The 24,335-nt window shown below is 39.7% G+C and overlaps 1 protein-coding gene across 8 annotated transcripts in view; it reads right to left on the minus strand.

The window, feature by feature from the left end:
- ARID1B (AT-rich interaction domain 1B) overlaps nt 1-24,335 on the minus strand; it is a 434,847-nt gene that overhangs the window by 389,453 nt on the left and 21,059 nt on the right. Inside the window, exons 1-2 of one of the 8 annotated variants that reach the window (XM_028103327.2) lie at nt 20,045-20,135; nt 17,332-17,426 (exon numbers count right to left, since the gene is read on the minus strand). The exons of 6 other annotated variants lie outside the window; for them this stretch is intronic. The gene's annotated coding sequence lies outside the window, so the exon portion shown is untranslated. Of the gene's footprint in view, nt 1-7,789; nt 7,858-17,331; nt 17,427-20,044; nt 20,136-24,335 lie in introns of those variants that run through there. One more of the 8 variants, XM_088023821.1, reaches the window with a different exon arrangement.

Raw genomic sequence — 24,335 nt, forward strand, 5'->3', positions numbered from 1 at the left:
TGTGCAATCTTATTTCTTGGTAAGACTTTGTTATAACTCCTCCCTTGTTCAAATAAACTTTTGTGTATATATGTATATGTGAGTTGGACACCACACATGCATGCGCACACACACATGCTTTCCTAGATCTCCTTCTGGGAAGCTGCCACTATTATCTACATCCCCCAAAATCCTCAGAAGGTTTTCCATCCCTAGGATGACTAAATAAGAAAGAGAACAATGTGTATTTTTAAAATACATTTTGAATATAAATTCTAGACAATTTAGGCTGCACAGTTAGGCTATATTATAGGTAAAAGAGAGTTTATTAAAGGCTGGCCTAAGAATCCAACAACCCTTTTATTTTTTTAATATTTTATTTATCTGAGAGAGAGAGAACATGAACAGAGGGAGGGGCAGAGGCAGAGGGAGAAGCAGACACCCTGCTGAGCCCGGAGCCAGACACAGGGCTCGATCCCAAGACATTGGGATCATGACCTGAGTTGAAAGCAGACGCTTAACCGACTGAGCCACCCAGACACCCCTCCAACAACCCTTTTAAAAGATAATCCAAACTGGGGTGTCTGGGTGGCTCAGTCATTAATCGTCTGCCTTCGGCTCAGGTCATGATCTTAGGGTTCTGGGATCAAACCCTGCATCAGGCTCCCTGCTCAGCGGGAAGCCTGCTTCTCCCTCTCTCACTCTCCCTGCTTGTGTTCCCTCTCTCTTTGTGTCTCTGTCAAATAAATATTTTTTAAAAAAAGATAATCCAAATTAAACAACTTGTATACTTTTAGTATACATTTGATAGACTTTTTTTTAAAGTAGGCTCCACTCTGGGTGTGGAGCCCAACGTGGGGCTCGAACTCACGACCCTGAGATCAAGACCAGAGCTGAGATCAAGACTCAGATGCCTAAGTGACTGAGCCACCTAGGCGCCCCAACTTTAGACAGACTTAATACTTCTTATACTTATTCCTTCATTACCACTCTTCCAGAGTATACCTGGAATATGTATACTTTATTATAAATAATAAAGATATCTATGTAACTGTATTTACTACTAAATATCAAGCTAAGGAGATGGTTTATTGGTAGTTGCTTTCTGAATATAGTATTTCACAATTTTTTCAGCCCAATTCCTGAAACCACAAATTGAAGAAAGACACTGCAAAACCCACTGAAAGAACTATCATATTTTCTTGATCTATAACCACATCTATATATCTGGATTAAATAAGAGCTCAGAGAAACTCTTCCCATTCTGAACCATTATTTGGGAGAATATTCTATCCTACCAGCAACTAAAGAGGACTTTGAAGTAATATCCCACTACCTATAAAATGACAAAAATAATGAAACCCAATGTGAGTAAATGAGTGTTTATACTAAGTTTTAACCTACTAGTAGGTTTTTTACCTCTACTTCACTCTGACAGGTAACAGGGCAATGAGCTCTAAACTAAAGCTTTAAAAACTATATCTTGTTCCAACTCTTACCCTCACTCTCAAGTGGGGCAGAGGTGCAATTTATCCAAATCTGCCTGCAGCTATGGATTCCTAATACTGATGGGAGACAGCATGGTCCAGGGAAGAAAGTGTGGGCGTGGCTACAGAGTGGGTCCACACCCTTACCTCACCACTTACCACCACCATCAACCCTGCATATGTTGCTTCTTAGTCTTCTCACTCACTAAATGCAAGAAATACCTAACTCACAAAGAGTGTGAAAATCCAATTAGTAAGAACTGTAACAGTTCTCAGAGCCACTTACCAATTGTTCAAAGAAAACTAGAACCCAACTCCTCAACAATTATGGAATATGTGAACAAGCCATAACATACGAACACAGTCGAACAGAGACATGGAAAAGTACATACAAAACAATGTCAAATGTTTAAGAACGATGTGCATGAATCACGGCTATGTGAAAATCAGGCCGATAAGGATCAGAGGCAGCCAACAGTGACCTGTAAGTAGTGGCCATTCTATCGTGAAGCCATCTATGTTTACTTTTCTGTGATAATGTCTAAATATAACTTGAAAATGCCCGTTTGTTCCCAGGCATGCTGCAAACATTACCATGGTTTTCTGTAGGGTACGGGTGGATGGGACACAGCTGTCCACACTTGTCCTCGCCCACCCCCACACCCACACTCCCATCTACGGCATTCACAAACAGGGGACGGCTGCTAGTCCTCATTCTGAGGATGTTCCTGCTCCCCTCTCTGCCTGCCTAAACCCAAGCTCACTCAAGTCCTGGTTCAAGGACAGCAGAGCTTCCGCCTTCACCACACCCCAGAAACACTATCTATGGGACCTACCCCAAGATCTTTCCTGGGCTGCCTGTAACAGACTTCTCAGTTGCCTTGTATTGTTATGACTCATGTACTAGTTTTTCGTTTTTTCATGTGTTATTTCTTACCTCCAAGTAGTCTAAAATGGCAACATCTATGCTTTGCACTTCTTTATGCCTCACTTAGCACACAGCACAAATGACTTAGATTGTGCTGACTCAGTAACTCCACGGGAATGATGACTGATAACATCAAGTAAACTCTTCTCGAAAATAAAAAGTAAAAATCACTGACCAATTTCTGTATCGACTCTGCACATAAACGCAGAAGACACATGTAAAGCCAATGATAATATACAATACAACATTCTTGGTCAAGTTCTTCTAATGGCGTTAAAATCAGTTTAAATCAAAAACAGAAGAGCAAGACACTGAAGACTTTTCCTTCATTTCCTATTCCTCTTCAAGCCAGAAAATACCAAGATTCTCAGTTACCACTGTCACCACTACCACAGAATCCAATTACCAAGAAAACACTGTTATCCCAGGTAACATACTGAAGGCTGGGAGTTGTGGGGACTTGCCCAGGGCTGCAGCACTCATGTAGAGCCAAGACCAGAACACAAGTTTCCTGATTCAGGCCCACAGGCCCCTGCACTATAGCATGCATCCATGTATGGCCATGAAACTGAGGCAGGAAAAAAAATGCAACCCAGCACCTAAAACCATTGTTTTTACTTGTACTAATGACAAGACAGTACCGATTTATGACCTGAACTTCAAATTTGAGTATCAACACACCATAAGTTCTCCCTCTGTCAATACGGGAATATTTGCTATATTCGACAATGGTATGGGAAGATCAAGAAGTGGGATTCTAAGCCATCAGTCATGGCAGAAAAGGCCATTTGGTTGTTGGCTCTAAGAACCACGGTGCCCTCTAACCAGGAGGCCACCTGCAGTGAGGGAGGAGGGGCAGGGAGGGACCAAAATACTAACAGACTGGCTCGGAAAGATGAGCACTGTCAATATTTTTGGTTTGGGTTTCCTTAAGGCAAGTTATATAGAACATATCTATTTGTGGAACCACAGAATGAAATCTGAAGTAAGAGGGAAGGCGAGGGGATGAGGAAAAAAAATGTAAAAATGGGATTGTAGGCAATTTTTATTTGTGCAGTTTTTATCTGAAAGAAACATGTTGTGATGTGTGATTTTATTTTTTTAAAGATTTTATTTATTTGAGAGAGCGAGAGAGAGAGAGTAAGAGGGGCGGATGGGTGGAGGGTCAGAGGAAGAAGCCAACTCCCTTGTGAGCAGGGAGCCTGACGCAGGACTCGATCCCAGGTCCTTGGGATCATGACCTGAGCAGAAGGCAGATGCTTAATCGACTGAGCCACCCCTTGATGTGTAATTTTAAATAAATAAGTTTGTCACATATATATTATCCTCAAATGGGACAGGAGTTAAAGACACAATATTTTTTCCTAACTATATTCTAAATTGAAAATACCACTGGATTTTCATTTTTCAGAAGATTAGCCATAAAATATTAATACGTTGTTACGTATGTATAGTGACTACCATAAACTACCAATAAAAAGCAACATTCAGAAGCTGTGATTCTTAACCCTTAGACATACTTTACAAAATGCATCCATCATGTATGTACATCCAAAATTAACACAGTTTCAGAGGTCAATGAAATGTCTTCTAGAAACCCATCCAAAGACCTCCTGACCTGCATTATCATATAATGACCAACATCTACCACGAATTTCCAAAGCACTTTAACACATTTCCATTTGATCACAATTCCTAAAATTCTCTGGATAAAGGATTCAGCAATGAAACAACGAATCTTAGGACAGAGAAGAACCTCACTGGTTCACAGGTGATGTATATATGAACCCCCTAAGTTCTACAACCATGAAATGTTATGAATTCCTTCCTTCTACATAACAAAATCTGTTCCTTGAAATTTACATCCATTGGTTTCATTTAGGTCCTTTTGCAGAGTATTTGAAGACAGCCATATCTATTTCCTTTCTCCAAGCGGAATATGCCAATTCTTAGTCCCCTTAACACAAAAAATCTTACGGGACGAACAAAGCCTACTCTGGTACCCATGTGGCCCTAGATCTGCATACTTGTCCGGCAGCCCCGTCACACTCCTGATCCATCTCATGAGCCGCAGCAAAACCCCACTTCCCTCTCTTCTTCCATGATTCAGCTGGTAGAAGTTGGTCTATATCTCTGCTTATTTTCATTTTGCTTATTTCTGGTCACCATTCTATCCTGACATCTAACATATGAACTGTATCTCCTATCTTGACTTCAACCACCAATTAAATCAGCTTGCCATTTCATTCATGTCTTTGCCCGTGTCACTGACAAAAACACTGAAGAGGCCCAGGAAGATGACAGAGCCTCTGGCCAAGCACGAGTGCCATTCATAAAGACCGACATAAATCCGGCCTCAGCACTCTTGGAGCAAGAGAAACCTTGGGGAAATCCTTTCCACTGATGCAAAGCACTCTGCCAATTCACTTACTACACTTACTATGCAAGCACAAATACCTACATTGGGCGACAACCTACTCCCTGCTTCAAATCCCTCCACCTTCTTCATATAAAATAAACAGTCCGTGGATTAGAAAAACACTTAGAATTCTAGACAACAAGGTACAAGGGAAAGGGAGGGAGTTTAGAGTCAGACAAACCTGGGTGTGAATCCTTCCCATGTGTAACTTAGGCTCACGTTTTAATAGAGTACAGTCATGTTCACAGCTTTTGTTGCTAGGGGATTAAATGAGGTACCACCACAGGATTTATCACAGAGTAAGAGCTTCCTAAATCTATTTTTTTTCTTTTCGTCTTAACAAATTAGCAAATTGAAGTCAGAGTGAAATCACTCAATAATTTAATTTATTTATTTTCTTGTCTCCCAGCATACTGTTAATTAAAGGTAAAAATTTTGTTTTATTCATCTTTGTGTACCTAGCACTTAGCACAATGCCTGGCATCATTAACAGCTGTTGAACAGAAAAAGCAATGACATGCTCAACACCACGTGGCCAGTTAAACAATAGGACTCTAATTGGAATGTAGGCTTCTTGAGAGTCAATAGGTGCAAGAGGTAAATAATCATGCATCACTGCAGACAATGCTTCACTTTTCACAAGTTCACATAAGCCATAGCTTCCATTACCTCCTCATGTCGGAGTCCCCCAAATGCGTCTCCCTTGGCTGGTTCCCTGAGCCCCAGAGCTCTACACCCAACTGCCACCCAATATTCCTGCCTGGATACGTAGGATACTCCCCACTTGTTTCTGATCTCCGTGAAAAAGACCCCTACCCAGATGGACAAGTTAGAATCCAGGGATGCATTCTGACTCCTTCCTCTCCCACCACAGCCATCCCTCACCAAATCCAGTCAGCTGGACCCACCATCCCTGCCAAAAGGAAATCTCCCTCTCCGACCATACTGGCCTCTATGAGGCTCTAGAAAAACCATATGCTTTCCCACCACTGGACTTTCAACTACGCTGTTCCCTCCAAGTAGAAGGAGCTCTATGCTCCTGTGGAACTCAGAAAACCCTGTGCTTTTCCTTCACAGCACTCAGTAAAGCCTACCCAGAATATTTATTTGTGTGACTATTTGATAAATGTCTGTCTCCCCAACTGGACTGTCCCACAGGAATAGGAATGATGAAGTGAGAAGACAAATATTAAGCCCATTTATAGCTATCATCTAGATACCACAGAATAAGTCCAGAAAATAAGACTATCTAGGTTCCCCAGTTTGGGGTGGATTTTTATAAACTGGCAAAACCTATTATTTGCCTAATCCCCCAAGCTCAGCAACTTGTTAAGTCAATTCAATGTGTAAATTACTGTCTGAACCATACTCTTAAATTGAATTTAGCAAATGTAATAATTTTATGAATAAACCAAAGTATATGTATATTTTTTATTTCAAGAGTAGATTAGATCTAAAGGGAATATCAAAATAGTAATGGTATATATTTCTATTTTCCCTAGATTTGTTATTTCTCACCACCCAAAAAAAAAAAAAAAAACTGTAAAGCTATTACCATGGCTTTAACTATTTCTAAAATTTACATCTCTAAGTATACACTATCATTCATATTCATGTGTCACTACTGACAACTGAGTAGCAAGCTTATTTAAGAAAGAGAAATAATATGGTATATTTCCCATATAAATACAGATTTAAATCAAGAAAGGAAGTTTTTGTGGGAATATGTCAAATTTCAACCTCATCCCTTTTGGCTGTGTGATGCTGAAGAGAGTCACCACTTAAGCTCTCTGCATCTCAGTTAACTCATCTGAACACCAAGAACACTACCACTATCACTATAGAGCTGTTATAGAATTGGAAATATTGTAGTTAAGTCCTTGGCACATAACAGGTTTTTAATAGGGATAGATTTTATTATAGTCATTACTATGTGAAAGTGTAACTCCAGAATAATCACTATGAGGCACGGATACTCCCCACCCCTCTGCTAATGTGCAGAAGACAGACACTGCTAATCAATCCTAGAATTCATTTTCCTAAAGTCCAGTAAGCCTCAGGATCTTTCACCCTGTACGGTGGCAGGAATCCACTACCAATTATCAGATTTTGCAAACAAGCAGAAACCAACTTGCTGTGTCTACTACAAGGGAAAAGCATAAAGTCTGACACTGGGTAGACCTGAGTTCATAATCCTCTCCTGCTGCCGACTAGCCATGAACAGCTGGGTAAATTATTCCAGTGCTCTAAGCCTCAGTTTTCCCACCTTTCAAGGGAAGTTAATACCTCCCTCAAAACACAACCGTTCTAAAGACGTTTGGTATGTGATCTGCATGGATAATCAAGTCCAAGGACACGTCAGAGTGGCACCAAAAGACAAACCGAGAAGTTACTGGTTTCCCCAGCGATCCCCATGGTTACCAACATGTCTATTTCAAACTATTTTATTAACTTTTTAAAATCAACTTTAAAATTGCACTGAAGAAAATGCCAGTACAAATATTACGAATGTTAACAACTGATTTACCTATCTCTAGACAAAAAGTGCTTGCAGTGCTTGATACCCAGGCTACCAGTCCCTGGTGCAAACATGCTTTCTGGAGACATGGCCCTATTAAAGATCCACTTTATCAGAGCCATAATTAAGTTAAAGCATATATTGGTGGTAGTGTAACGTGACTGTTCAAAGAAAAAAAAAGTTAATATGACTAATATACAGTTGACTCCTTGAATAACATGGGGGTTAGGGGCACTGACCCCACACAGAATCAGAAACCCACATATAAGTTTTGATTCTCCAAAAAACCTAACTACTATTAGCCTACTCTTGACTGGAAGCCTTACCAATAACATAGTCAATTAATACATATTTTGTACGTTATGTATTGTATATTCCATGTTACATGTATATATACCATATTCTTACAAAAAGTAAATCAAAGAAAAGGTTATTAAGAAAATCATCAGGAGGAACACCTTGGTGGCTCAGTCAGTTGAGTGTCCGACTCTTGATCTCAGCTCAGGTCTTGATCTCAGGGTGTGAGTTCAGGGCCTACACTGGGCTCCACACAAGGCTTGGCCCCCACTTAAAAATATACATATTTAAAAAAAAAGAAAATCATAAGGAAAAGAAAATACATTTATAGTACTATATTCATCAAAAAAAAATCCACATATAAATGGCTCCATGCAGTTCAAGGCCACTGTTCAGTACAGACTGAAAAAGGGCAATTCAATGCATATATATAAGGCCTAGGCAGGGATCCTACATTGAAGGAAAGACTGCTACAGAGATGCTATTTGGACAGTGGACAAAATCAGAATATGGACTGCAGTTCAAGTATTGCACCCAAGTTAAATACCCCAACAGCACTGAGGTCTGTAAAAGAATAACCTCATTCCAAGAAATATGCTCAAGGAAACACAGTGGCACACAGGAAGGAGTAAAGGGGCAGGGTGGATACAACGAACTCTCAAATGATCCTCAGAAAATATAATGTAGGTAGATAGGGAGGTGGGTAAAAGTAAATGTAACAAAGTGTTCAAAACTGATGTATCCAAGTAAAAAGTAAATGGGACTTGTCTGCACTGTTCTTGAGACTTTCTTGTAAATTTGAAATTATTTCAAAATAAAAGCTAAAAGAAGGGAGCAAAAAGAAACTGAAAACCAGAACCATCACTATACCTTTCCTCTGCAAGGAGGGCTGCAGCCCCTCAGAACTGAGAGCCCCTAATGACCGCATGGTGTCAACGGGGCCACTGGGGTCACTGGCAGGCTTAAAACCTAAGGGGGTGGGGCCACGCCATAAGGAGGAAAGTAGGGGAAAGGAACATGCAGAACGAGAAGAGTCAGAACACCAGGAGAGCACACAGAGAAGAAAGAAGGGTATGTGGTAAGGTATTACTGGGGAGGAGGGTGGGGCTGCAGTACTTTTCCTAAACGTACTAAAGCTGGCAAAACACATGCTGAATATATGTAATATTTTAAAGATGTTTTTAAAAATAATCCTCAGAAGGAGCTCCTGGCTGGCTGAGTCAGAAAACTGACTGACTCTTGATCTCGCAGTTGAGAGTTCAAGCTCCACATGGAGTGCAGAGATTACTAAAAAAAAAAACAAAACATAAAATTAAAAAAAGGAAGTCCTTTAAAGAAAAAAATATCCTATGAAAACTGCCCCCCCCAAAAAATTTTTTAATTAAAAAGAAAAGAAAAAAAAACCTTCCAGGTTAAAAACCTGCTCTGGTAGAAACCCTTTCCCACAAATCACATTTTCATGTTATCACCCTCAACTTTCAAGATGTAAAAAGGCTTCTGCCCCCTCAGGTTTCTTACTATGCTTTTTAAAAGATCTCAAACCAGCCATTAAAGATGTGAAATGTGCCATCTTCAACCCAGAAACCTCCCTTATTTGTTTTTGTAAGTTTCAAAAAGTGCTTTTATAACCCTCACTTTTCACATGTGACCCTGCTCCCTCCTCTTCCCTAAAAAGGATGTAAACAGACCTGGTCCCCTAGCAGTGCCTCCCAGGTCAGGGGGCCCTCTGTCAAATTCTCTGGTTTAAAATAAGGAGAGCAACCATCCAAATGAAAACATAACCAGTATTTTTAAATCTCAGTACAAATAAAAAAAGCGAATTATCCCAAAACTGTGGTTGACAAAGCTTCCGTTAGAGGAAGGAGAGGGTTCAGAGACAGCCAACTAAGTAACAGTTTAATTGCTTGCTATGGCAGGTGGAGCCTGACTCTCCCAACTATCCAGCCATCGGGCCTTCTTTGGTAAGCAGCATGGGGTCAAGTGCACAGACTCTGGAATTAAGGCAGCCTGGCCTGCACGGTGGGTCACCACTTACTGTGTGATCTCAGGCAGATCCTGCAAATTCTCTGCACTTAAGCTTCCTCCTCTGAAAAGTTAGGATTATAATAGTAACCACTTCACAGCGTTGTCATAAGTATGAAATAACATAGTAGATACAAAACGCAGTACCTGGCACATAGTAACTGCTCAAGTGTGAGAGCTTGTTGCTCCTGGGCAATCTCACACCTGTGCCTCACAACTGCTCACATGTGAAGTGAGAGATTGCATGATGAGCCCTTAGAGCCCCTTCCTGTTCCAGCATTCTGTAATTCTAGAATCAGCCTTCCTCCCTGCCACAACTTCCAACTGTCATGGTTAAGTATCAAAAGGAATGAGGACAGTTAGAGATATTTCTTTCTGCCCCATTCTTTGACCAGAAATCTTAACCAATAAACTGCCCGAAAAGTCAAAAGGCAGGGAAAGGGCTACAAAGAGGTCTAAAGAATTCAAAACCCAGAAGTTCAACACCCAAATAATCAAGGCTCACCTTCAGATGCCACACCTGCCATCTGCCACGTCTTCAATAATAAGCCTAGACAGCCCTTTTGCACACCTCCGTGCCAATGCACTAAGGCACACCCCTTTCTACAACACCCTGGCACCCCACACACCTCTGGCACCTGTAAACTGAAGAAACTCTTCCTAGTTCCAGAAAGCACGAGGTAAAGTATTGTGCCTTCTCTGGGCTCCCACCATGTGCTGCCACTATCTCCTTTAATAGATAATAAACACCTATCACAACCATTTGCAATCCTGCTTACACGGCCTCTCTCATCAGGGAGTACCTGAAGGGTAGAAATGGTGTCTTCCTCATCCTAATTCTCCTTATGGCCCCAACTTCTCATACACAGTGAACAATTATTGTTCCTATTACTACATTAATTAAAAAAAAACTTAAAAAAAAACCCTCAAGTGCACCTTAACCCTTGCCTCTCCAAGCCACCTTCTCCTCAATAATATTGTACTGTCTTCTAGATATGTCAACTATACGTAATGAAAACTACAAAACCGGATCCCAAGTCTGGCTTGTGACAGGCACTTAACGAATGTTTAGTATATGAATCTGAGAAAGACATCCAGCTGTGTCTCCTATTCCCAGTGTGACTTCTCCTGGATTCAAATTACAATGCTCCAAACATAGGCATTTTTTATTTCCAGCCTATAATGTTACTATTTCTAATATCCTTACAACATCATTTCCTAAGCCATGTTTATCGCTGTTACTGTAATTAAGAATGGAAAACGTCTAGGCTGCTGGGGAATCAGAGATGGATCTGACCCAGGATCCCCCACCTCTAGAGACACTGTAGCCCAGTGGGGGCAAAGTAATCTCTGCACCCAGCATGGGGTTTGAACTCACAACCCTGAGATCAAGAGTCACACGCTCTACAGACTGAGCCAGCCAGGCACCCCTAGTCTGTTCATTTCTGACAGAGGTGTATAAAATCTACTTTGTGGGTTTGCCATTTTTCCTTTTTTTTTTTCAATCAGTTTTGCCTTATATACTTTGAAGCTATGTTGCTAGGAGCATAGAGTTTCATGACTATTATAAAAAAAAGGGGAAAATGTCTATAAAGCAGATGCCACTCTTTAAGATTCAGAATATAAGTTAGCATAATCAAAGTCTAAAACATCCTACATAGAAAAAAAACCTGTTTAACTTGGTTACACCCAAACCTGTCTGGGCAAGTTTTTGTTTTTCAAGTAGAACACAGGAAAACACAAACCAGAATGACAATAATGCATTCCATTTTCATTGTGAGTTAGGTCTATGTAGCTAGACAAACAAGCAGAGAGTAAATATGTGTGAGTGTGTGTGTGTGTGTGCATGCATATGGCTTCTATGCCCACTAGTGTGACAAGATGACACAGTGCTTAGCTTACCTGTGGAATTTTATATAGAGCTGGGTAGTAAGAGCAACAACAAGGTATTTTTATACATAGCTGGATAGTAGAAGTAACAACAAGGTATGCTGGTCATATATCCTCAGCATTTATGGCAAATTATTAATCAAGTCCCACCTGAAACAATTTGTTAAATTGATTTTAATCACTGGGCCTCTCATGTGAAGCTTTGTATAATCAGCATTTCATTTACAAAATTAATTGCCTGATTGATTCCCTGGAGGCAGTTGCTGTCATTACCCTGCTGTCATAACTTCTGAGTAGGGTGTCACAACATGAAATTCTGACAGTATGAAAAGCACTGCTATTTTAAAAATGGGTGAGGGGAGAAAGGGACAAAGTAGGAAAACCAAAGAAGTCACATTACCCCCTTCAGCCTGAGAGAAACTCAAAAGTGTTTCACGGTAAGTACACCCTATACCAATACCTAGCTGCTAACTTAATTAATATACAAATCTAGGGTTAGGGGCATGAAAGATTTTTATATCTGAAAACAGTAACTAGAATGTAAAGGCACCAGAGTTCAATTTTAACCTGTGTTACAAAATAAGTACCTTGATACAGAAATAGTCTCGACCAGAAATTTTAGTTTACAACTAATACCAAAATATATCCAACGTAAGCATGTCCAAAACACACATAAGCACACATTCATTCAGTCTTTCAAAAACATTTGTGTCTATTATTGTTAGATACACACACTTTATATATTTAGTTTATTGCTCACTACTTAACAGTCTATTTATTGGTAACTGATGGGTCTTCACCTAAAAATCTGTCATCACAATCAACTGACAAAAATTAGGCTAAAGAGTACTTTTCATGTAAAAGAAAAGGATAAGATGAGTATAGAACAGGGAGAAAAGAGGAACTTTTTAAAAGTTATTGAATATCATTAAAGGTGAAACTGCATTGGCACCTGGGTGACTCAGTCCGTTCAGCATCCCAGCTCTTGATTTTGGCTCAGCTCAGGCTCTCAGGGTCCTGGGATCAAGCTTCCCCCCAACCCCCACAGGGTTCCACACTCAGCAGGGAGTCTTCTTGGGAAGACTCTCTGTCCCTTTCCCTCTCCCCCTGCCCCCCACTCATGATCCCCCCTCAAATAAATAAATAAATCTTTAAAAAATAAATAAATCCTTTAAAAAAAAGTGACACTGCACTACCTGTATGTTTTCAAATGAAAATGCAAAAGCATCAAGCCAGCCTAAGATCCAATTTTTCTTTTCCTTTAATTTGCCTTTTCAGAAAGGATGCCCAATTCTGCAAAAGCCCCTAAGTCGTGCCTTCTCCCAGCTCAGAGTGGCATTTCCCACAATCTCAAGATACCAAGAAGGCAAAGTAGACCACACAAAGCGAAGCTGTCTTCAAATTCATAAAATAACTTTCACAGTATGGGGGGAAGAGGGCTCATTTAAAAAATCCCCATTCGGTGCAATCCAATTCCAAATAAGGTCTCTTTTAAATGAATTTAAAAGAGGACTCCTCAGGAAACTAGATGTAATTTACCTTCCTTTCAGTACACTGAATTTTGATTCCTAAGTACAGCCACAGATTTCATTTAAAAAGAAGGATCACTTCATAAATCTGCTGTTATCTTGTGACCAAAGGTGTTTTGTTTACTGGCTTGGTAGAGAGCTAACTGGGACATTATACCCACTCCCATAATGCAGGTTAACATGACAAATTTATGGTTAGAAAACATAAAGGCAAAGTCTCCCCAGCACAAACACCTTGGAAGGGCATAGAAGGGCAGGCCCCTCCTGGACCTCTCAGCCACATTTTACTCCCCTGCAGTATAAGAGCAATGGTCGGTCTCTAATCTTCACTTGGCTCATAGGGACGTGCTAAGTGTTGATAAGGTAATGTCTACAAAGTGTTTTAAGTTCTGGGGAAAAAGGCTTTATAAAAGCATAACAGATGCCTAGGATCACTCCTTAAGCTACACACACGTTGTTTCGGAAAAATAGGGTTCACAAATTCAAACGTGTATCAATTTAACACCTTTCATTACAAAAGAACCAAATAAAGGGAAGGCAGAGAAATCTTATACATAGGCAAAGAGGGTGAAGGCTTTACTTAAACATTTAATGCCTGCATCACCACCAGTTAGGACAGGACCCCACAGTACGTCAGAAATGGTTCAGAGCAGGAATTCTCAAGTGAAAATGGGTGGATGCTAGCTATAGAAACAGGAATGGGGGCTGGCGTGAGGGTGCATTTGAAAATGTATATTCAGGGTGATAAAATGTTCTATTTGGGGAAAAAGGGGAGTACTGTTTTTATAACATACCATGTAAAAGTAGCTTGATAAAATAACCTCACTTGTTGAGGATTTAAAGGAAAAGTCTAGCTTCCGTCTTCTCAAGGGAAGTGGGGACTAGGGACCTAGTCTTTTGGGATGACACATCTTGAATGCTGGAAGAGGTACAAGGAAAATTACGTTTATCAAAAGGAGGCAAGAGTTAGAAAAGGTTAAGAAACAAAGATTCAGATAAAAGAGGAAACAAGAGGCCAGATCCACTCATTCATTCAACATTGTTTAAACTGAACAACTGTTAATGTGCAAGTCACAATGGAAGATATTAGATGTATAAGACGGTTCTTGACCTTGAGAAATATACACCATAACAGAGGAAATAAAAGATGTATATAAATAATACAAAATATAAATAAGCTTGTAAATGCCACTGGACAGAGAAAATAAAGTCCCATGAGTGCTCAGCTAGGGGTAATAACTTCTAGTTGAAAGAAATGCAAGGATTCATGGGGAATTTATATCATTTAAGGTGGAAAATAAAAGATAAAGAAGATATATAGAAATATCAAGACACAAATATAATAATAGCCACCATTTGATGATTGTCTACTGTGAGCTAAGCACAGTGCTAGGTGCTTTACAAATGACATTAACCAAGTCTAACAAATATCCTGCAAAGTACTTAACATTACAAGCCACTATTTTTAGTTGAAGGAAATTATCTCCTAGATTAGGTAACCCACCCAAGGTCACACTACAACAAAAAAAAGAGATGGAATTAGGATTTTCCTAAGTCTGGCTGGTGCTCTTTGGGGAAGAGGTCTCTAACGGTCATTAGGCTCCACTCCAAGCCACTCCAATTAATAACCCATGATATGAACAAACTGTGAACCTGAACTGTGTCCCCCCAAAAATTCGTACATTGAAGCCCTAACCGCCAATGTGACTATATTTGGAAATAGGGCCCATAAGCAGGTAATAAAGGTTAAATGAGGTCATAAGGGCAGGCCCTCATCTGACAGGACTGGTGTCCTTATAATAAGATGAGAGAGAGACCAGGGCAGCCTCTCCCCCTCCCTCCCCATGCACACACAAAGAAGTCACGTGAGCACACAGCAAGGTGTGCAAGACAAGGGAAGAGACCTCAGAATGAAACCTACCTTGCTGGAACCTTGATCTCAGAAATCAGAACTCCAGAACAGTGAGACACACATTACTGCTGTTTAAGCCACTCAGTTTACACTATTTTATTATGACATCTGGAGCAGACTAAGACACACCACTTCTATTTTTACTGATTTGTAACATACAACCTGAATTCTAAGACGGCTCCCTGGATTCCTGCCTCCTGATACCCACACCTTTGCGCAACCCCCTCCTGAGTATGGGCAAGACCTGTGACTTGCACCTAACCCAGAGAATATAGCAAAGGTGAGGGGATTTTGCAAATGCAACTTAAGTCCCTCATCAGTTGACTCTGAGTTAATGAAAACAAAGAATATCCCAGATGGGCCTGACATAATCATGTGGGCCCTTTAAAAGAAAGTCTAGTTTTCCCAGAAGTTAGAGACTCTCTCTCTGTTGGTGGCACTGAAGAAGCATGTGCCTATGAAGCTACAGCCACAAGGAAATTAATTCTGCCAACAGTCTGAGGGCGCCTTCCCTAGTCAAGCCTCCAGCTGAGAATGCAGCCTGCTGACTTTAATCACAGCCTGTTGACACCCTGAACAGAGTGTGTCCAGCAGGTCACATGTGGACTCCTGACCCACGGAAACTCTTGAGATAATGAATGTGTGTTGTTTTACGCCACTCAAGTTGTTATGCAGCAAATACAACCAAAAACTAATCCACAACTTAGTAAAAATTAATACTTTCCACATAGCTCCTCTTCACTCCCACATGCAAGCAGACTGATGCTCAGAACCTCCTCCCATGCAGGACCTGCTACTGCTCAAAATATTGGCTCTGATATTTTCCCTGAGAGGACCATCCCAGAAATTATTGGGAGCTCTTTACTTTTCCCATCTCTGGACAAACTCCTACTTACCCTTCTAGGATCACCTTCCCTATCAAGTTTGTCTTGAACTCCCCAGGCAGGCAGAATAAAACCCCTCTCTTCTGTGGTCTCAGAGACCTTTGAGGAAACCTCCATTATAATATATAGAAGGTCTGGTTGCAATTTTATTTACCTGTCTCCTCAATGGCAGAGGCCAAGTTAAACAGAAAGACAGTTTACAAAGATAAAGGAAAACACCCTTCACATCATAAGAGACACTGAGAACAGGAACAGGAGTCCAATTCTTAGTTCACCGGCCAGAGGACCAGAGATGAGAGAAGTTAACTTCTCTAGGCCTTGAGTTCCTCATCTATAAAACAGAACAGTTTGCTAGTGGGCACTCATTTTCTATACCCAGAACCTAGCACGATATATGCATGTGCACTGAATAAATATGACAATTAAAATATGCTTGAAAGGTCAACTTGTCAACTCAAAAAAAAAAGAGAGAGAGAGAGAGAGAGAGAGAAAGTACTAGCAATGATACCAATATAAGAAAATGTGTACAAAACTGTGAACTGAAAATCAGTGATTAAAACTAATGGCAACTATTTAACAGTACATGCATATATGCTGACAAGGGATAAAAATGATTTAAAATAAAAACTGTTTACTTCTCACTGCCTATACCTCATATGTAAAAGGTAGCCAGAAGTCTGTGAGATAGGGTCTGGGTGACCTACCGGTCTTCACCTCACTCCTGAACCCTATTCCTTGGCTCTCAGCCATACATGCTCCCAGATGCTTGCTGAAATCTTCAAGTTCAAGGCTGCATCTCTTTGCCGTTTTCATGCTACCTGACCACATGCCCATCTCCAAACAGATGGCCTTGCGCAGCGTGCTGAACTTAATTTGAGAGACCATGCCACAGCTGTAGCCAGCTCCACTGTCTGGTTGGCTTCAGGCCAACTGATGTGAGAAGGCTATTTTTTAATCATTTGTGAATGAACCAGTAAAACTTAAGGGACAAAGGAGTTTCCCTCCCCATTTTTTTTTAAGCAAGAAATGCAAATTTGTTAATGCTCTTGACAATGGTGGTACAGAAGCCTCCGATTTGTTCACACTTATCTAAAAGCTACATCTAACCTAGTAATTCTGTATAATGCAATTGATTCGCTAGTATCATTTTACAATTCTGATTAGGTTTCTCTAAAATCCTGTTTATTAAATTGCTTCCTTTAAGCATGCATAGTTACTAATTTGTTTCCAACTAAATCAGGTATCGTATGAAAAGATTATACTACAACGGTGCAAGAGTACTCCAGGGATTATGTTTCATCTAGATTTCAAAATTAAAACTGTAAAGTTTCTTTTTAAAAAGAAAGGCAGCTGAATTTATACACAGTTTTCTGGATCAGTAAAATGTCAATACCCCACTATAACATCCTGAGTACAAACAACTGCATCCTTCACAATGCATATAAAGCAAAGAGCAAAAGACTCACTGTGGGTCTCGTGCTGATTTCTTTACATCAGGAGGTCATAGCATGACACTGTTCAGCAGTCCAGAGCCAAAACACACTGAGCCTTTATGGGCCAGCTTGATGCACAGAATAAGCAATGTAAAAGGAGGCCAAAAATAAGACGGTTAATGCTTTATTAGATTAGGTTTTTGGTGTTTTACAGCAAATCAATTGAATAAATCAGACACAATTAATAAAAATCTCTAAAAAGCAGTATTTCAGAGATTTGTTCAGCCATGTGATTTTGATTACCTTTAGTCACAGAGATAAAAACAAACTCCTATGTACAACTTCAAGATATTTCTCCCCAAAGTCCAATGAAACAAAAATCCTTAAAACTGTTTTTAATCAAAGATTTTAGTGTCTCTAAATGTTGTTTTTGTTATTTAAATTTCTTTCCTTTCATCAAGTAAAAACAAGAGCAGAAGAGAGCAGGATAATCACCTATATTTTAAAACCAGATCGGCAAATTCTTTATTCGAATAATGAATAAATCCTTCTTAAGAAACAATATAGATGTTTTCTCTATGAAAACAATTTTCATATCTGCATAGAGATTAGAAAAAGTTCTTTAACTGTGAAGGCTCCATGTGCTTAAAACATTTTTTAAAAATTTTCAGCTGAACTGAGGAGCGCCTGGGTGGCTCAGTCAGTTAAGCGTCCGACTCTTGATCTCAGCTCATGTCTTGATCTCGGGGTTGTGAGTTCAAGCCCCGCGTTGGGCTCCACGCTCAGCGTGGACCCTAGTTAAAAAAATTTTGTTTTCAGCTGCACTGAAAAAAACACAGGCATGAAAGAGAATGAAAAGGAAAAAGGTATGATTCCACGAAAATCTGTGGCATGGGGCCTATAAGAGAACTACAGGGACTGACAAGCACCAGGGCCCTTCTGGTTCACGGTCAGTTTTGGCGAGAGCCCATATTCACAAGGCTACCACACAAGAGACTGTCAAAAGCATGATGAAGGTCCCTTTTTTTTTCAACAGATTTTAATTACAAAGTTATAGTCCCATCTAACTAGGGTATCTATTTAGTACTATACCTAAAAAAGGAGGAGAACTTTGAAATATTTCCAGGTCTACATTATACCACTGTAGGTTCTCCTTTCTGTTCTCATTTCTTACTTCTGAAGCTAACTAGACATAATGAAAATAACTTAAGGAAAAAAATCCTGCTGATGCCTTCCAAATAGGAAATGCCCTCATCTTCTCTCAATTACTTTTTGAAATTTCAATTACTGAATTCAATTACTTTGAAATGTCTCCCCCTGCTTCAGCTTTGGGATACAGTAGGGTTAAAGCATCAAAGGTAACACATCTTGTAGCCTTTTTATAACACACTCCTTGTAAGAAACTCTGTTATGAACAGCACACAAGTAAACAGTGACACAGCCTGGGATTGCATGAGGGTATCACAAAAAAAGGTGACGCAGGGCTCATGCCTACAGACCTTGTCATGATCCCTCCGGGCAAATCCTCTTGGCCAACAGCCTCACAAGACAATGACATTCCAAAACGACTCAGCAGTCCACAGTAAAAATGACAATGTGAGGGTTTTTTACAATTGTTCACTGACTGCTTAGACAATAATAAGAGAACCTCTCCGCCACCACACACACAAAATTATCCCAAGTTAAAAAGCAGAACCAATGGGATGTGTCCAAAGGAGGCTTCAGGGGGGAAAAAAAAAACAGTTGAATGTATATAATATGATCTTACACATGGATTATTTATGTTTATATAATCGTATGTGTTCATATGAAGTATTTTTAAAGAAAAAGAAGGCTAGAAAAAATACATTTCTGATAAGTAGAAGTGGTAAAATGAATTTAAATATTCAACATAAATGTTTTTGCCACTGTTTGAATTTTTTTATATAAGAACATTCGCGCATTGCACTTCTGTAAAAAAAAATTTTTTTTTCAGAATAAAACTCAAAACCTTTGGGGGGGGGAATTAAGGAAATGACAGAATGCTTAGAACATGAAAAAATAATTAAATCATAGCCAGTAAAAATCCCAACAAAAAAGACTACTATACAGAGAATCAAGAAGCCTGCTTTAATATATGCAAGCTCTTGCTAATGGGCCTGCCAACCTTGGGCGATCCATTCACTCCCTGGGGACCCCAGTCTCATCTGAAAGGCCAAAATCCTCCAGCTCCATGCTAGTTAGGGCTGCTGCTTGAGCCAAGATCCCAGAGAATACAGAGTTGTGTAAATAAAGATGGCCAACTGGGGGGGAAGGGTGAAAGATATGGATGGAACCTGAAATGGAGAAGTATGTCCTGCCCCAATCAAGATCTAAAACGGAGGGAGGCAAACTATGGCCTGCAGGCCAAATCTGGTCTACCACCAGTTTCTGGAGGACCAGTCTGCTAAGAAAGCTTTTTACATTTTTAAATAGTTGGGGAGAGGGGGATATCAAAAGAAGAAGAATATTTCACAACATATAAAATTACATGAAATTCAAACATCGGCATCCACAGTGTTAACGGGCACACACAGCCTGCCCATCTTTCACATACTGCCCATGGCTTCTTGTGCCAAACCAGCAGAGTTCAGAGGTTGAAACTAAGACAATGCCCATAAAGCCTACAATACTGACTCTGTGGCCCTTCTAAAGGAAAAGTACGCCAACCCCTGACCTAAATGCTTAACTTAACATGTCTATAGGTTGATGAATCTCTGTAACATACCAGAAAGAGCTCAGATTTGGGGCGCCTGGGTGGCTCAGTCAGTTAAGTGTCTGCCTTCGGCTCAGGTCATGATCCCAGGGTCCTGGGGTGAGTCGGGCTCCTTGCTCAGCGGGGAGCCTGCTTCTCCCTCTGTCTGCCGCTCCCCCTGCTTGTGCGCGCACGCCCTCTCGCTCTCTGACAAATAAATAAATACAATCTTAAAAAAAAAAAAACTCAGATTTGGGGTACCCAACCTGGCTTGACTCCAAGCTGTGCCCTTAACAAGTAACTGTGCTTCAGCTTCTGCATATACAGAAGAGGGATATTAACCAAATCTCACAAGATTGAGAGAACTAGGTAAGAAAAGCACTGTAAATGATCTGCAAAGTTATTTTTACTAAGTAGTATCAAACAACCCACATTTGAACTTTGGTTGAAATTGTGATGCAAAAAGCCTGTGAAATGTATTTTGATGTAAAATGTGTCTTTAGAAGAACGAATAGAGAACAAGGACACCTCCAAGCCAGCTCTGATGAAATTATGAAAGCCATAGACAGAACCTGTTTTTCAACTGAGTGACATATTAAGGCACAGTGTCCCAACTTCAGAAACTAAAAGCACTTTTTGAAAACCATATGCCATTTTTTTAAGGCTTTAAAGGTTTGTTAGCTGCACTGTACATGAGTTTAACATTTATTGAGGACCCAGGCAGTATATTCTGACAGTTCATTTAATCCCCATTTTACTAGTAAGGACACAGAAACAACAAGGTTTATGGTTAAGATATTGGGTCCCAGCAATGAACCTAATTCAGTGAACGTGACAGAAGCGAAGTGACCATGATATAAATTAGAAATGAGCTTTCTAACTAGAAAACAATCACATCACAAGGTTTCAAAGTTTGTATGTAACTCTTCCTATTTTTTTTCTTCCGTCCACATGTGGAAAAGAAAGAAAATAAAAGGAAAGGTGGCCTTTGAATGAAAAATATTTTTTCCCAGTAGCAGCTCTAACAGCAGAGAGTATTCCTATAGGGCAAACTGATACCTGCCCCTGAATGAAGTGTAAACCTGCTTCTTCAGTAATGGCAATGGTAAGAACAGCAGTCAATACTCAGAAAACACTCTCCATATGCTTACATAGAGTGTCTCATTTACTCCGCAAAACAACCCAGCACTTGGGTACTTTCTCGTCGTTTCAGAAACAGTAAGTGGCAGAGCTGGATATTCAAACTGAATACCTTCCTCACTGGATTATTCTGTCTAGTCCTTCTCTCATTTAGCAGGCTGCCCAGCAAGAGGCAGGTAAAATAAGTGTGTATGCTAAATCTGCCTTAAAATTCAAATCCAAGGAGTCACGACCATGCTCCAGAATAAGCATCTACCTAAGAGAAACCAGACTCCAGGGTAAGTTGCAGGAGGTTTGTTCCAGCCTGAATAATATAAGCAAACAAATACATACTTATAATAAGCAATTATTAAACAGTCAAAGGTCAGTGAGTAAAGTACAGAACTTTAGCAAGATGTCTGCATTCGTTAAACTCCCGCTCTAATTACACGTCTCTTTACAAATACTGGCAATTAGTAGGTAATACTGTCTAATCTTTAAAACTTAGTTTTAGGAAGAGAAAAAAACAGGGACATGAAGAGATCAAAAGGGTCAGATTTTTAAAACACACTGGCAAAAGGTAACCACAGACACATAGGAAAAATTCTGTATGAATGCCCACTCAGGGCAGGATACGGAATTTGAAGCTTATAAACTGATCCACTCAGTGTGAGCAGCTGAGGAGGGACAGAAAGAACTGGATCAAGAAAAGGAAGAGGAATAAAAAGAAAAAGACAAAATGAAAGCAAGAAGAAGCACACCATGAAAACAAAAGGAGAATTCACTTGAAGGGGATGGGGGGGGTCGTAAATGACCGCAAAACAAAAGCAAAGGTAAGTCGAGGTAAGTACGAGACAGATATGCACACAGAGGGATGAAGATAACAGGAGACAGATAGATAGAAGGTAGCTCAAAGATAAGAGCAAATCGAAAGGAGGGGGAAGGAAAATATTTTGGTTCCCTCTTAAAATGGCAAGTAGCATCTACGACAATCTTTGCAAGACCCATTTACGCCTCTCTATGTGAAAACTCACAGGAAATATACATGCATTTCTATTACATAAATTTATAAATGTAGACTGCATTCCATAAATAAAATGCTGGCTCTTCGATCTTCATTGAAAGGCTTAAATAAATGCATAAAAATCACACACACACACACACACACACACACACACACACACACACACACACACAACCTCAATCATCTCTACATCCTGGAGTCAGTCCAACAAAAAACATGGTTGCTTGGAAACTGTATAATCAATTTATTCTACTCCCTATATATACCTATTACTATAGTGGTTAAGTAAAAAAAAGGGATGAAAAAACTGTCATAGTCACACATACACCCATTAGAAGTAACAAGGAGATGGAAAGATGCAAAAGTAAGACCAGCTGTAATAGCATGATAGGATGCTGCTTGTCTGTTTTCTGCCTGCAGTTACAGCAAATATGTATACACATACATAAATACAACACAAGACATACACTCGTAAACATATATACACATATTCATTCACCCCTTTGCTTGTAAGATGCTAAAAAAAAGTTACAGATATAAAAAATAACTTATACTTAGCCCCAGAAAAACAAGGCCAATGCATAATCTTTCTCTTTATTTATTTACTACTTCTCCCCTCACACTCTCCATGGAACATCTATTTTGGCCATCCTATGATCTATGTTTGAAATTAAAAGCCCCAGTGGGCTGGGAGAGCTGTAACCTTCTATTTGCTATATCTTAATAAATTCTAAAACCCTATAAAAGAAACCTCAAAATCAAAGTGAAGGAAGGAGTAGCCAAAAAATATAAAGCACCACCTATTAAACCTGTAGTCGGTCCCTGAATTAACATTTGCTATTTTAGAAGTAAAAAGTCCATGATTTCAACACTTCATTATCTTTCAGTTCAAGCATTATTATTCCAACAACTAAATCCTAAAATCATAAATCCTAAAAAGGGTATTATTCAGAGTAGAACGATGCACAGCAAATGAATAGAGGAGTATATGGGCATAAAGAAGCAGTGACATACTTTACACATAATCAAGCTTCCAGAAACACTAAAAATTTATTTTTGCTTCATCTAATGATGATGCAGGAAAATGTTTGCAAACAGGAAGTTTATTTCTCCTAATCCATTGCCTATAGTACTTCTTAATTATTCCTCATAGCAACACTATAATCTAACACTTTCAGAAGGGCTGCGATTTTTCTGACATAGATTTAGGTCCTCTCGCGAAGACAAGCTGTGAAAAATCGGGCAGGGGAAAAGGAGAAAGGTGCCGTTTACACATTTATCTGCTCGGCTCACACCTCCAGTAGAACATCCCCAGCCCATTAAACATTCCGTGCTGCAATAACTTTGTCTCCATCCTTTTGACAATTTGTTTCACGCCTCATTTGCTATGAAGAGTTAAAACATTTTAGTCAACCTTGAGAAAGCAATTCGATTTTTTTCCACAGCAAAATGCATAACCTATTCCAACTACCAAACCACTGGTTAAAGTTCAAACTGTGACACAGAAAGAAATCAAGTACTTGCCTTCAAACATTTCAGAAGGAAAAAAACAAACAAAAAACAAAAACACTAACCAGTCTTACATTTATTTTCAGTGGATATAATAAAACAAAGTGAAGTAAAACAGCCCTCCCCACGCTCAGTTCCAAAGAGTAGCAGCCTCTTCTCTCCTCCTAAAAATAGTGGACAACACAGATGTCCTCTCTGTTCCTACAATCCTCAGATGACATGGTAGAAAAGCCTGGACAAAACAGTCCGAAACAGAGAAAGAAATTCTTTCTTGTAATATTGTTTTATTGGGTTTTTTTCCATCAATTTTTAATTTTGGATCATCACAACACATTTGGACTGTTGACAACAAAGAATATTTTCAAAATTGAGATTCAATCCTATTTATGGCCATCCAAAATCAAGGAGCTCACATTTTGCACTAAGAGTGGTGCACAGTAATCGTATGTTTAAAGCGTTTTCAAAATTACAAGATGCAACCAGAGTCTCCAGAGAGCACTGTCCAGTAATACTTTCTGCAGCAATGGGAACATTCTATTCTGTGCTGCACGTGTGCTCTTAAGCACTTAAAATGTGGCTAGTACACTGCACAACTGCGTTTTTAATTTTACGTAATTGTAATTAATTTTAACTTAAATAGTCACATGCGGCTGCTGGCTACCAGACTGGACA

Source organism: Eumetopias jubatus, unplaced genomic scaffold (genome assembly GCF_037043125.1).
Source record: "Eumetopias jubatus isolate StellerSeaLion01/CBP00866 unplaced genomic scaffold, mEumJub1_p1.0 scaffold_6, whole genome shotgun sequence".
In the NCBI taxonomy this organism is placed as follows: domain Eukaryota; kingdom Metazoa; phylum Chordata; class Mammalia; order Carnivora; family Otariidae; genus Eumetopias; species Eumetopias jubatus.